Source organism: Branchiostoma floridae, unplaced genomic scaffold (genome assembly GCF_000003815.2).
Source record: "Branchiostoma floridae strain S238N-H82 unplaced genomic scaffold, Bfl_VNyyK Sc7u5tJ_1560, whole genome shotgun sequence".
Taxonomy (NCBI): Eukaryota; Metazoa; Chordata; class Leptocardii; order Amphioxiformes; family Branchiostomatidae; genus Branchiostoma; species Branchiostoma floridae.
The window spans coordinates 633,827-649,097 of NW_023365758.1; the positions used below are offsets into that span (position 1 = coordinate 633,827).

The following is a 15,271-nucleotide window of genomic DNA, read 5'->3' on the forward strand; positions in this document are numbered from 1 at the left end:
ACTCTTCTCCAATTAAATGTTAAGGTGGTTTTACTACTTTTCGTGGCAATTCTTTTACGGTACAACTTGCCACAAAAATAGTAAAAACGCGCTAACATTTAATTGGAGAAGAGTGCTTGCCGGCAGTATTTTTCCAAGTAACATAGTGCACAACAGATAAAGGCACGCACCCACGATTAGGGCCCACAATATAAAACGAATCTGCGAATATGAAACTTGAAATTAACAAAACCAAATAATGTAGACTTCCTTCTTTAGTACTTTACCGAACTTTTTGAAACGGAACTTTTTTTTAAACACATTTTTAACCGGATTTCAAATTTATGGTCTTCATTCTCTTTTCCCGAAAGTACACCGGTTGACACAGAACGAGAAAAAAAATAAAAGCCCAGCAAAAAAGCGCACAAAACACGTCAAAACACAATCGTAAACAAACCTCTGTTTAAAAATCAGCCTTTATAGTGGCAGGTGTTCCTATCCAGGGGAAGGCGAAGAGATGACAATATGTCCACGGACAATTAAACAGACGTACAGAGTGCAACAAGACAAGACTGACCCTACGTATACAGGTAAACACACCTGTCCTCGTCTAAGCACAGGTACACTCCAGATTGACACACCTGTCCACATCTTAAGTACAGGTAAACTCCAGACTGACACAGCGTGACTGATGGCATGTTTCCCAATACAGAAGATACATGAGTGTCCTAACAAGTCCGACAGGTGACGTCACTTCCCTAGCAACCGAGCAAGCTGGGGTACGTCACTTCCTTGGCAACTACGCGGTGGCGCGCTTGATAAAACTTGTAAGGCTGGTCCCTAAATCTAGGGATCTTTTTCAAAATTTCTATGGTTACCATATGTATCGAAGTCTTTCCATTCGGCTTGTTATCGGATGTAGTGCACAGCTCTCTCTGTTTTTGCATGGTGACGTGTTTTGGCTCTCTCCTCATTTTTCCTTTACGCTGTTTGGACAATAAGTATAGGTGTATTTTACAAATATCACCGTATGTTGTCGATGCAAAATTTTCTCAGTCCCAACAACACACAACTTATCAACCGACCACCTATTTTCATCACAGTCGCCATCGTTTCAACCAAGAGGACTGTAGTTCTAAAGTTCAATCGCGGAAAACATTGCCTTTATATTTAAATTTCTGCCTGTCTCTAAGTGTAATAACAGTTTCTCTAAGCAGTACCAAAGATATACCATTGTACTCATTTTGTAGAACTCACGAGTTGGATTTTAGCCACATGTAGATTGGTGCGTATAACGATTTAGTCAAGGTCAATACTGACAGATAAAGGCCATAGAGGTAGCAGTTGTGGGTGAAAAAGTAATTTGACCGTAGTTGTAATCATAAATGGTACCAAGTACCTACCAAACATCGCGTCAGCTACTATTTAGCCACGTATACTGTATTTAGCATTGGATAGTAGCGAACTAGGATTTATCCATGGTCAATACTGAAAGATAGAGGCCATAGATTGGTAGAAGTTGACTTGTGGGTGAAAAAAAAGTCATTTGACCGTAGTTGTAATCAAGAATGGTACCCAGTACCTACCAAACACTGCACCAGCTTCTGAGCGCGAGTGGGACTTAGCCACGTATACATTACTCAATTTTACCATATAGGATAGATAACTAGGATTTATCTATTGTCAATACGGAAAGATAGAGGCCATATAGGGGATAGTTGTGGGTGAAAAATGCCTGAATGGTACCCAGTACCTACCAAACATTTACCAGCTTCTGAGTGCGACACCTCTGCTGTACACCAAGTCAGTCCGTTATAAATGGCCCCGTTCGGGACCAGATGGGTTTGAATGCACAACAATAAACCTGTCCGCAGTAAATCTCCCAGTAAATGTAAAGAAATTGCTTTGATTCGGCAGCGTAGCTAATAGTAGACCCGGAATAATGTTTACCTACTAACGTGTATCTGGAGAAAGCTGTTTTCTCTGGTTGTCAAGTGTTTTACATCGGATTCACAGCAAGCAAATCGTACCGGTACCTCAATTCTACAGAATCTGAACGTTCAACATACGTTCGATTATGATTCTATTCTTTGGAACAAAGATGATAAATTTTTGATTATAGGAAACGTGCTTAGATGATTGTCAAGTCAATTAGAAGTACCACGGCCGAGCTCAAATATTTATGCGTCGCTAAGAGTTTTAAATAAGATCTGACCAAAACGGAGCAATTTCTTGTTTCGCAGACCAAGACCTATAATATACCAAAAACAGACAAGCCTTATAAGCCCCAAAGACAAAGACAAACATAAGCTACTCCTTTGAAATGTGTTTTGTTACCCCTTCGAGGAAGATAATAGACCCAGAAAAAATCTACGACAATTCAAATGTGTCGATAAATATATGACTCGAAATCTGACCGAAATAAGTCAATTCCTTAGTTTCGTAGACCAAGACCTACAATATACCTAAAACATACAAGTCTTATAATAGCCAAGTGCAAAGATAAACATAACCTACTCATGGAAATGTGTTTTGTGTATGACACTTCTAATATATCGCCTCCAGCTCACAACACGGAATGACGTCTGCAGCACGTTTAGGCAACATCGTCATGAGAAACGTTACCGACAGGAGAAACTCTCGGGTTCGGGACGAGGTGTTGGTAAACTTGGGGGGTATTGTTGCAGGCTTCGGGAGTTTGAACTTCGCCTTTACAAGCCTGAGAGTTTGGTTCTCTCTCTGTACTTGGATTTTGCCGCCCTTTTGGCGTAACACACGACATTATCTATCAGTATATCCAAAGTAACCGCCCTTAAGCGTAACACAGTAGCTGCTGCATCTTGATCTGTATTTGTATCTATATAGCCAGTATAACCACACTTTCGCGTAACATACAACCTTCGCAAAAACTAGGCGCGGTAGCAACTGGTTGTGTGACGAAAGATCTCTCTCTATTGCACTTGTTGGCACTAGCTTTCCTCTTCATCAAATGTTTAGACCTTTCATCCCAGTGTTTTGGACCCTGATGCTTATGGCCATACTGTTTCTTGGGACTTATGAAACGCCTTTGTTCCCACCGCGCGAGTTTTCATAAAACTGCCTATTGTCCCGTCGTCGCTGTGCGCGCCGGTTGCCTGGATACACCTCAGGTGTGCTGTCATAGTCACACACCTGTCCGTAACTACAGGTGAGACACACCTGTACATGCTTTACCGACTCCTAGTTACCTGTGTCCGCTTCTTACCTTTGAGGACATCTTGAACACCGTGGGACCAGATGTTCTTAAATTTCTCTAAGGAACCTCGCGAAGGAATTTCAAGACTCTTATCTCCTTAAAGATAGAGTTCGCGTATCCGCTAGCGGTGTGTTATATCTATCCAAAGCGTCAATCGCGAGGCATTGGCATGGCAACTGTTGTCATAGTGTCGGTGTAATATTCTCCCAGCAACTCAAAGAGTTTATCTAGCTAGTCATTACGTAATACAGTTGTAGGTACTTAAATGAAATAGTTTCGAACAAAGCATGGAGTTAGATATGCTTGACAAGGGCTTTGGAACGTAATATTGCAAGCCGCGGTCGCGTGCCTGTGGGGGTGGTGTGTTACGCCGAAGGGCGGTTATACCTGCTAACGTTATATAGATATAGATACAGAAGCCGGTGTGTTACGCCGAAGGGCGGTTATACCGGCTATATAGATACAGATACAGATACAAAAGCTGGTGTGTTACGCCGAAGGGTGCGTGGCTATACCGAGTATATAGATACAGGTAAGTTAGGGTGTTACGCCGAAGGGTGGTTATACCGGCTACAGGACCAGACATTGTTGCTAGGTTATTATTATCTCACATCAGTGAACCTTAAGACATTTAGCGAACATTTACATTTTGTAAACACCACTCAAGTTATTATGCTTGAATGGGAAAAGACCCCCATTTCATCTGCTGAATAGAAAAGACACGATAACTACCGACTTACACTCTCTGGGGTCTCTAGGGTCACCTAGACTGGCGAAGCCGTGACAGCGTGATGTATAAAATGGAAATTGAATAGAAATAGAATAAATCTAGAATAGAATAGAATATAATAGATTTAGAATAGAATAGAATAGAACACAATAGAACAGAATTGAATAGAACAGAAAAGAATAGAATAGAATAGAATAGAATAGAATAGAATAGAATAGAATAGAATAGAATAGAATATATAGAACATTCATCAGAAAACTATTCGTATTCTGGAACTACTAAACTTACCCTCTCAGGGGTCGCGAAGCCGCCAGCCTCGTCAGGGCGTGACATCCAGTGCAACTTTAGCGCTGCGCGGTTGTTTTTAGACTCTAGTCGCCCCATGAGAGCCGGGGTGGCCCCGGGGCATGTTTGTGGTTGCTTAGCGTTTCTCTTTAAGTATACACACAGGGGGAACATATAAAGGGTTGGGTGGATTTTAGCTACACCCCTACAGATTTTGGTTAATCCCACACGATCGTATGTAGACTTGTATATTGCTGTTTATGTTTCTGATTTTGAATTTGTGCTACTTTTCGACTATCCAAAGTAATAGAAATCAATTTAACCTTAGGGTCACTTTAAAGTACAACATAGACCTGCAAACATAAAGGGCTTGGCAGATATTAGATACATAGTTGTAGATGGTGGTTAAACTTACCTCTTCCTATGTACTATGGGGCTACGTTTGTTACGTTTTGACAATAGTAAGCTTAGCTTTTAATATACACATATATTATGGGGAATAGACATGGCTGGTTGGATACATGTAAATGTATCCCTGTAGGTTGTGGTTGTCTTATGTACACTTATCTTTTTTACTTATGTATGTTATATACGTCGAATTTGTGCTAACGTTACAGTCTATGTATCTGTTTATAGAACCATAGGTGACCTTAGGCCATACAATAGTCTGCAGTCTATACACCATAGATAATCTTCAAGAAGAGGTTATAGGGCTTCAGATTATCCTTGTCACCATTTCGTGGTGTTTTGTGTGTTTTTCCTAAGTTTGGCGTCTTTCCCTGTCCATGTTCCCTGGTGAAATATGTTAAAATTGTACCAAAAATGTGGAAAACAAGCTGCTTGGGGATTGCAGTTTTGTCGTGTAAACAGAGGTTCATTTTGTAATGGCGGCTGGGGGGAGGGCGGATTCTGTGGGTTTGTTGACAGTAAATATGGAAAGTTCTTTGCGGGGGAGGGAGGGTGGACTCACGTCAACAACAACGTCACCGGGCAAGGGCGTACCTGAGAAAGCACAGGAAGTGTGGCGAAAGGTGTGCCTTAAAATCACAACACTGAGTCACTAAAGGTGGGCTCCCACTGCACTCGCGTCACGCTTGCGTCGCTTCGGGGTTCGTTCACTGTTCACTGTTGTGTTATTTTCGCCGATTTTCTGTTGCGCTCCCACTGACATGCGTCACTGTTGCGTTTCTAGACTAAATGAACAGGTTATCGGAAGTCGCAGCGTTGTCAATGTATGAAAAACACTGTAAAATGATTAAAATGCCTTAAAAATGAGATTCATAATGAAATAATTTCCATTGTGATGATGCTTATGCTTATGAATGTTACTAAAAATGTCATATGATAACTTTAAAAGACTTTTACAGTAAAAGAAGTAACCAAAATGAATGGGCACGAACCATATACCAGATTTGACTCCATCGCTTATGTGTTTTGCAACAAGTACATGTATGTAATGGTGTGTGTTAATTTTCATACTTCACAAATGAAAAATCTTGATATTTCCTACGTTTTAATAGGAAATAGACAAAATATAACCGTGATACTGTTGAAGGCATGTTGGCGTCACTGTTGTGCCACTGTTGTGTTACTCTTGGGTCACTGTTGTAACTGAAAAACCACTGTAAAATGATATCCAAAATGTATCCAAAATAGCTTTTCGATGATAAAATGATATTTACTTTTGATACTTGGTGCAAAATAGACAAAATATAACCTTGATACTGTTGAAGACATGTTGGCGTCACTATTGTGTCACTGTTGTGTTACTCTTGGGTCACTGTTGTGTCACTCTTGTGTCACTGTTGGGGCATCTTGCCACTTGCGTTATTTTTTAACTTCCAAAAAACCATCGCGCTTGCTTATGTCACCTCTAGGTTTGCTTGTGTCACCTCTAGGCTCGCTCGCGTCACCTCTAGGTGCCGCGGGGTCACGTCTGCGTTGTCGAACCCTGAAGCGACGCAAGCGTGACGCGAGTGCAGTGGGAGCCCACCTTTACTGATACAGTCCGGGGGGGGGGGGGGGTCTCTGCAAAAGGATCACCTTCAGTTGGTAATATGTTGCCACGTTTTCCCCATGATTTTCTCATTGACACAAGCATTAGTAATACTGTCTCTGATGACCACTTGTCCATATAGACTAGTCGACTAGATTCTATCGGTCCTCCGAATGGTCTTACTGATATGATACATTCTTGCACAAGTTCCTAGTACAACTCAAACTTTATACCAAGGAACTCCTTGTGTATAACTACTCACAGAGAGAAAAAAAGACAAACACTGTCACAACAACAAGAACAACAACACCGGGCAAGGGCAAGTGAGAAAAGACAGGAAGCGTGGCCACGGGTGTTGTCTGAAAACCAAAGCATTTAGTCACTGATATCATGAGTAAGCAAGCATCATATGATAGTTCAGTAATACTATATACTAGTAATACATTATATTCTGAATAAGTTCCGAATAGAACTATAACTCTATACTTACACTGAAAGGTACGTAGCACTGAGTCACTTCCTGATACAGTTAAACATGTATGTGTGACCACCTCTACAAAGGGACCACCTGTTGCTACTATGACCACTTTTGGGTTGTCTCTTGGATAAATTTTCCCACTGATGAAAGTAGTATGAATGTTGTCTATATAGACTACCTGTCCACATAGATCCACAAAGAAATGACCAAAACGAACAGACACGGTCTATGAACGCTGAGCTTTCGCTCTACTAATGTTTTGTACCATGAATATGTAATGATATATGTTGATAGATTATTTGGACTCGATGTAATCTGTACCTCTGTTATACTTTTATCTGACCCAGGGCTACCTCCCTCATGACCTTAATGAAAAGCGGTCTGCAGGCTGATTTGTGCTTCTCGGTATGAATAGATAAAGGTTCAAACAAAATCATATCGATCTCCTAAGTGGTCTTCCTAGGCATTCACCTTTCCAAATAAAACTCCACGTCCAAACAGAGAGGGCAGAGATGTGAACAGGACAGAATTACGATCACAGCAAGTAACAACGCCACCAAAAACAGGAAGCCGGGGCATTCTCCTACGCAGAGGGGGACCAACGTCGTCTCAAAACTGACCAAGAGGGCGTTTGAGACCACTTTGGTCCCCTCTGCGTAGGAGAATATGTCAGAGGTGTATCGATGTGAAAACGATAAATCTATAGATATAGAACTTCAGTCACTATGAAAATAATGAAGCTTTGTATGTATCTCTGAGAAATGTCACGGTAACTGTATCTGGTACATTCCGATAGGTATTTCTCAGGATGGGCGAGTGCTTGAAACATCTCCGGGACACTAACACGACTCGAAAAACGCTCAAGCATACTATTCTTATATAAGTGCAGAGCCCCAATAATACGCTTTGACTGCGCATCCTCTCGTACTTATTTGCAAAGAATTCTGAAGGCTTTTCTAATAATGACATCTTATTAATCTTCAATTTACATATGCATAGATACAACAAATTCAAGCAGGGTCTATATAGATATAGATATATATTCTACGATGTCCTTGGTATGATATGACCTAAAAAACGAACATGCTAACTTGAACATTTATCAATCAATCAATCTATCAACCAATACATAAACCAGTCAACGTTAACTAACGCATGCCGGTGTATATATGGCATACTAGGTTATGAGCTGCCCACATGGTTAACTTCCTCCAAATCAGACGACAAATAAAAACGCCACGTCTTCTATTATCTCTTGTACATCAATCGTCACACATGAAAAACTTAACGTGAACACCCCCAATCTATGCTAAACGGTAGTTTTCCTGTCAACAGAGACGAACACGAGATAGCTATCTTCTTACCTGCGCTACTTGTGTGTGAAACTATTAGCGAAACGATCACAGCGAAGTGGAAACACCTGTTATTACCGGGTGGCGCGACGGCACACACAAATTAGGCTAAATAATTGTAGTCAAAACAGATCGTCTTTACTCGTCTTTACAAAGGGAAGATTTAAGAAGAATCCACGGGATAAATGCGCACCTTTTACCCAGATCAGGTATTTCCACCTGAGTTGAGACACAAAAGGCGTACAGGCGCACCTTTATGTCCGCGGCATGACCCGGGTATTCACGTCGGGACCGTCCTGCTCAAATAGTGCTAAGAAAATATTTTTCTTTCCCCTGCATAATGGTATCGCCTATCCGGGGTATAAAGGTATTACTGTGATGGTGTTCCGATGTCCTAATTTCGATAAATAGAGGCTGAACGCATCGTTGATACTCAATGAATCAGAAAGCGATAATGTTACGTGTCATGCGGGCCTTTGAAATGGCTTTTGATTGTCATTTATTAAATGCAAAGGTTGGCCGCAGTTAGATGGTGGTATTGACTAGAAATTAGGTCACTGCTTTGACGGAAGCATGAGCGGGAGATTTTCGACGTTAAGACATGGATCTGTGCTTAAACCCACAGAAACATCCATTGGTATAAATGTTTAAAACCGTGTTGACAAGGCTCTATGCTAGTATTTTCGTCAAAAGACATGTGAATTGTGTAAGAATGTGCCAAGTGTCCACTCAATTCCCTGTCGTACGTTTGTCGTACGACGAAAGCGACAAGATATTACCTCTATACGCCATAGAACTATGGATGAATGTAAAATGGTATGTCTACTTATATCGTGTTTGTAAGGGATTCCTTTTTGACAAGAAACAAGCAGCAGCCTTTAAAGTTTCTGAAGCAAACGACAATCTTGTTTTCTTACCTGACACATCCAAGTAACGCTTGTGACACGTGCTAATATTTGTGTATTCTCCAAGCCGGTGTTATGTATTGTCTCCGTTCTGCGCATATTTAAAGACCTGTCCTTGTTTGAACTTTGAAGATAAGATCACTGACGTCACGATTACGTCACCTGTAGAACAACTCTAGTCCTGTCATCTCTCAGTAGCCACATAGCTTCAGGGGATAGGCTTTTTATGGGAAAATAAACAGACTCATAAACGCACTTTCACGGATTTCAGACAACAAACCTACTTTGCCTAGGGACAGAGAACATATTTTGTGTGTGTGTGTTTTTTTTGCATGCAATTGTGATCGTCTTATTGAGAACGTGGGCTAACCTTCGCAAGTTAGGCCATATTCTGTAATTCAAAGCCAAACAAATACTGGGAAATCTGAAAACTCTACCAACACAGTTTACGTCTAATTATGTCCAGTTTAAAATGAAGTACCAACGAGGGCTACCAGATTTTCTAATAATTCTTTCTTAGGTGCATGCCTGTACAAAAAGGAAACTTACTAAATCCCTGCACTGATTCTCGGACTATAACTTGTTAAAAAGATGAAACAGCCAACCGCCGGTGCAAAGTTGACCTACAGAGCGATGGTGGGCATACAGCACACCTGTCTGATTGTCTGCCGCACAGTGGTCTGGTTTATCGTGAAGGCCCCCTGCTGTGTAATAACCGGGCAGACAATATTTAAATACACATCTATCATCAACCTATCAACACAACTTGTAATTTGTACCATTAACGGGGAGAGACTTTTAACACTAGTAATGGTATGTTGCTCTACCGTCTGACCACATTTACTATCATAATACATAGACTCCGTTCTCTCTCGACTAAGTGCCATGATAGCAAGTTTCTTGTCTTGGGTTTTGGGTGCCCTTTTCCTGATTCTGTACCATTACTGAATTGTACGGCTGAGGATTGTTAGAAAGTGGGTACAAGAAAGATTTCATATGGTACAAAACGACACACACTGAACCTGAAAAGGACAAAGAAAGGAAGTCAGCTATAAAGCTCCAGCTCTTGCTCTTGCTGTTGTTGAAATTATTCTATGGCCCTATACTGTCAGTCAGTGTAATACAGATTATAGTACATTTGGTCATATATTACTACTGTAGTACGCGAAAACAATGTTATCAAGATACGGTGCCAAGAAACGCACAAGCAGAGCTAACATAACGCCCCCACTCCACACGTACATTTTGTACACGTACAAGTACATGTATGTACTCGACATGTAGCCTCCTTTGCAGACTTCTGGAGCGCGCTATATATAGAATACTACGCGGTGAATTCCGTATCACCCGAGGTACCCGCCCGACGGCGGATAGGATCGCCCGGAATACACCGTGCTGTATTTTATTTATGTCATTCTCACCTGAGAAAATACATGTTTCGATGAGCCAGAAGTTGAAAAAAATGGTGCCCTTGAACAAAAAAATGTTACAACGACAATGTTCCAACGTCGAATCAGATATTCGAATTTTCGACCCCGCCGCACTCGGCCTGCGTATAGTATGTTCGAATTAGTATTCGATGGAAGCCTGTGTAATAAAACTTCGAAGCCAGTGTGATAAGGTTTTTTATCACCCTTTCCAAAACACCTTATCGAACGTTATCGCGGCCCGGGTATGAAATAATATATTTTTGCCATATCTTGCCTCTCTATAAAATGGAAACCCTTAGCCCATGTTAAAAATTGCGATAATTAAACGTCACGTACCGTTCCAGAAGTTTGAGAAGGAGGCTTACACCACCCACTCTACTCCAGCCGGCTTGATCGATGCCCCGTGGATTATAGTTCAAAGTGTTTGTCCGGGAGTTGTTCTCGTTATGGTGGGATTGTGTTTGCAAAGCTCAAGTCAACGTGACTATGTAACTAGTGGTGCATGCTTTATGGGAGTCTGTGCGTGACTTTCTTCCCATTAGCTTTTGTTCCTTCAGCTACATGATAATGTTTATTGTTCCACTTATCACATTTGTGTATTAGTAGATTGTATAGAAGAGTTTTTGATCTTTTGATTGGTTGTGTACATGACTACATAGAATGCTTAATTTTGTCACTTCTACTTTGTAGATTAGCCTGAAGTGTATTCTAGTGAATGTTACGAAATGACAAACAATCAACCACGAATAACCCACAATTCTGCCACCAAAACATTTAACGCGTAAACCACATGTCTGTAGATTTGATCCCCCCACTCATTGTTTGCGAGCCCAACTTTTTAATTTTCATTGTTAAAGCTTAATACCCGTAATATCTATCGATTTTGTGTCATGAAGTTCAGATTTTGTACGAACGGTGTGACGTTTTTGTCCTTCCAACAACACAAAAACTTTCGTCCTGTGACTGGTCCTTCGTTTACTTACTAGCCAGAAACTTTGCGACATTTTCTCTGACTAATGTAAATTAAATTGAGTGTTTCGTTGTCTATCTTGTAGACCTGAATGTGAATTAACGACCACCAAACAGATAAAAATACACAGTAACAACACCTCTGTCTACAAAGACGGGTTTGCCATATCTTCACCAGGGCATTATCTGTTATCACATTGTCAATAGGGCGTCTTTGAGCAGCCGATAAGAACTCACTACGGACTTTGTACCCATCCGTGATTACTAGCCTGTGCCTAATTGACTGGGAGCACTCTGAAATGTATCAAGGACTTACAATACACACAAATAATGACAACTTGACTTGCACTTAATAACTTTCAGCGATTTCGTGTCTAGTTAATGGTCGTTAACCAATACCAGGGCTTGCAAGAACTTGCCAAATAGCGATTACGTTTGCATGTATAGCTAAACACAGGCAAGCAAAATGCCTTTGCCACCAAACAGACAAACCGCTATACCAAACACACACAAACGTCCGTAAAACAGGTAACTCCGCAGGTATGTAGCCTTTCTTCCCACCTGAATACCTGTCATACCTCTGCGCTGGTATGGCAACCAGAAAGGCTACAGTACAGGTGTAACAAAGGGTCTGAGGTGTCTAAGAAAAACAGCAGTGTTCTTGAGAGTATATCAACCTCCGTCTGTGTATTCAAGGGTCACTTGTGTTTGTACACTTTATGTGATTAATATGGAGTATACGGCGACCATGGAACGTTCAACGGGTGTCATATTGTCAGAGAATGAAAGGCTAAAAATGTAGATAAGAAAGTATTACAGTTTGATATGGCAACAGTGCGTGCTATCATACTGCCGTTAAAAGCACCAGGGACAGGGAACGATGTTTTCGTTGCGTGATTTCACAGTGACTAACTTTGAAGAACATGGCGTCGGTCTGTTTATAGTAACAAGGGGACACGACTCGGGAATGTCCTACTTCGGCGGGATAGCCATACGGGCGAATACTTGTTTAGTCTTCTTCTTCTTAATCTTATCTTTATGTTACGGCGCGAGGATGTTTTCTTTTCACATTATGAAAACGTTGTGCATTAGAGAAATTTTCTATTCAAATAAAGACGTTCTGCCAATTTTATCTACCCCTCCCCACGTTCGGGTTAAGTCCCTGGTAAATTATTCCACTCTCGAAGCCAATAAAACCATATTTGCTATTTTCAGAGCGCAGAAGAATCTATCAGAGTAAAATGCTGCACATGGCCAACAAACCATTGACGTTAAACCTATCTAAAATATGGTGGGTTTTCTTATCTTGAAAGTATAAATATGTACGGTTGTATCCTAGATATGGCAACGACTGTAGTCTGTAGTCGATGTGTATTGATACACACTTGAGGGCTATATTTAATCGTATATGGCCTCCATCGCTCAGTAATAACTACAGTTAAACCCTCGTTCAGTATCGGCTATAGATAAACAGTAGTCCTAATAATATTCTGGGATGATACTGTCTCTAACACACAAGTCGCACCTGTACTGTGCCCAGAAAACATTTTGGTTGAGTTGCAGTGTTCTTTCTACGGACTAACCCACAGGAAATCACGGAGAAGTATCGGTAACACTTGATACCGCGACCCGGCTGTCTTGTCAGTGAACCAACACGGAGTGTGCCTGATCTTAACCAGCCATGTGTGGCAGGGCTTGTCAACTATGACTTCGACTCAAGAAGCGAACATTTGGCTGTTGTACACATTATCTTAGACTAGTACTGTCTCGTGATACGGACCTCACATTTTTTAACCTCTCATCGCTGATAAATTAGCATTTATCTACTTATTCATAAATTTTAGACGAACGTACATAAACGACGAAGCCGTTTTGTCCATTTGTATACGATGTGCTAGTACTCTGTGCGAATTATAAAACTGGCAACAATCTGATTCCAACACACACACCAACCGAATTATCTTGTAGTGAAGGTAACAAGACGGAAATTTACGACATCTTTGGGGTGCTTTATTACAGAAGCGGATTGAACGTATAGGGCCGGATACGGACACAGTTCCATATTGGGTATTAATTAACTGACTAGAGTATAAAAGTCTTGTGTAGCTAATCCCAAAGTTTGGAGTGATTTTGTAAAGATTACGCTGTTAGTTTTAGCCCACCAGAAGAAAAAGGCGTCGTGTAGAATTCGTCGGACCCGTCGGACCGGTACATACTCGTACATACACCAGCACAGCGTCAGGTGGACGCGCCAGGTAACAGGTAAACACGGCCAACACTTTCACCAGGTGTGTTACAGGTTCCTCACCGACAGGTGCGCCGGCTTACCTGACAGCCCACCTGAACGTCTACGTTCTAACCACTCACCTGACGTCGATGTACGAAGCTCTTCTTCCTAAAAACGTCCAGAACAAGTCGTAAAGAGAAGACCCACACGAGCTGATTGGAGTCTCACCTGTGCATGTAAATGTACCTCCGTCCTTTTGTACCCTCCGTACAATAGATAAACACTGTTCAGCGCTAAGGGAGCGGGTCACGTGGCCGTGCCGCCATTGTTATCGGACACCGCGGGCCCTGCCCTCCTTCTGACGGCGATTGTTCCGGGGTTGTTTGATACAGGAGGTGTCGTCTGAGGGCGCTTTTGTGCTGCTAAATCGCCCCAAATACAGAGGTGTAACGTACACGGCGCGTGCTGCCATTATCTTTGGTACATTTGATCGGATGTCAACATTAAAGGCAGAATGCACTTGTAAAACTGTTGGGGAAATGTAAAAAAAAATACGGACTACTAGCGCTATAGCATTTTATAAAAAAAGATCAAACTGATTGGAAAACGGGTGGACAGGTTGTTATTTTATCAAAGGTTTCGCAGCCCTCAGAACATGTTAACTTACAGGAAATGTACAATCTACCCCTTTTATCTCTCTGATAGTAAATCCTATAGATATATGATCCGAGAGTTTTTGATCAAGAAGCTCCTTGGTTTGATACAGAAGGTGTCGCCTTGGGGCGCTTTTGTGCTGCTAAATCGCCCCAAATACAGAGGTGTAACGTACACGGCGCGTGCTGACATTATCTTTGGGACATTTGATCGGATGTCAACATTGAAGGCAGAAATGCACTTGCAAAACCGATGGGGGAAGGTAAAAAAAATACTGACTACTAGCGCTATAGCATTTTATAAAAAATCAAACTGATAGGCAACGTTGAAAACATGGGTGGAGAAGCTGTAAGAATTTTTCTCAAAAAGTATGGCATTCCTTCAGAACATGTTAATTTACAGGAAATGTATAATTGACCCCTTATATCTCTGTTAGTAAATTCTATAAAGCCATAATTGGAGTTTTTGATACAGGATGTGTCGCCTTGGGTGACTTTTGTGCTGCTAAATCGCCCAAAATACAGAGGTGTAACGTACACGGCGCGTGCTGCCATTATTTTTGGGACACTTGATCGGATGTCAACATTAAAGGCAAAAATGCACCTGCAAAACTGGTGGGGAAGGGCAAAATACGGACTACTAGCGCTATAGCATTTTATAAAAAAAGATCAAACTGATTGGAAAACGGGTGGACAGGTTGTTATTTTATCAAAGGTTTCGCAGCCCTCAGAACATGTTAACTTACAGGAAATGTACAATCTACCCCTTTTATCTCTCTGATAGTAAATCCTATAGATATATGATCCGAGAGTTTTTGATCAAGAAGCTCCTTGGTTTGATACAGAAGGTGTCGCCTTGGGGCGCTTTTGTGCTGATAAATCGCCCCAAATACAGAGGTGTAACGTACACGGCGCGTGCTGCCATTATCTTTGGTATATTTGATCGGATGTCAACATTAAAGGCAGAATGCACTTGTAAAACTGTTCGGGAAATGTAAAAAAATACGGACTACTAGCGCTATAGCATTTTAT

General features: G+C 41.3%; 1 protein-coding gene across 1 annotated transcript in view; it reads right to left on the reverse strand.

The window, feature by feature from the left end:
* Positions 1-13,861, reverse strand: part of LOC118408190 — a 19,175-nt gene extending 5,314 nt beyond the window's left edge. The window contains exon 1 of the mRNA XM_035808825.1: positions 13,727-13,861. The gene's annotated coding sequence lies outside the window, so the exon portion shown is untranslated. The remainder of the gene's footprint in view (positions 1-13,726) is intronic.
* Between the last annotated feature and the right edge of the window lie 1,410 nt (positions 13,862-15,271).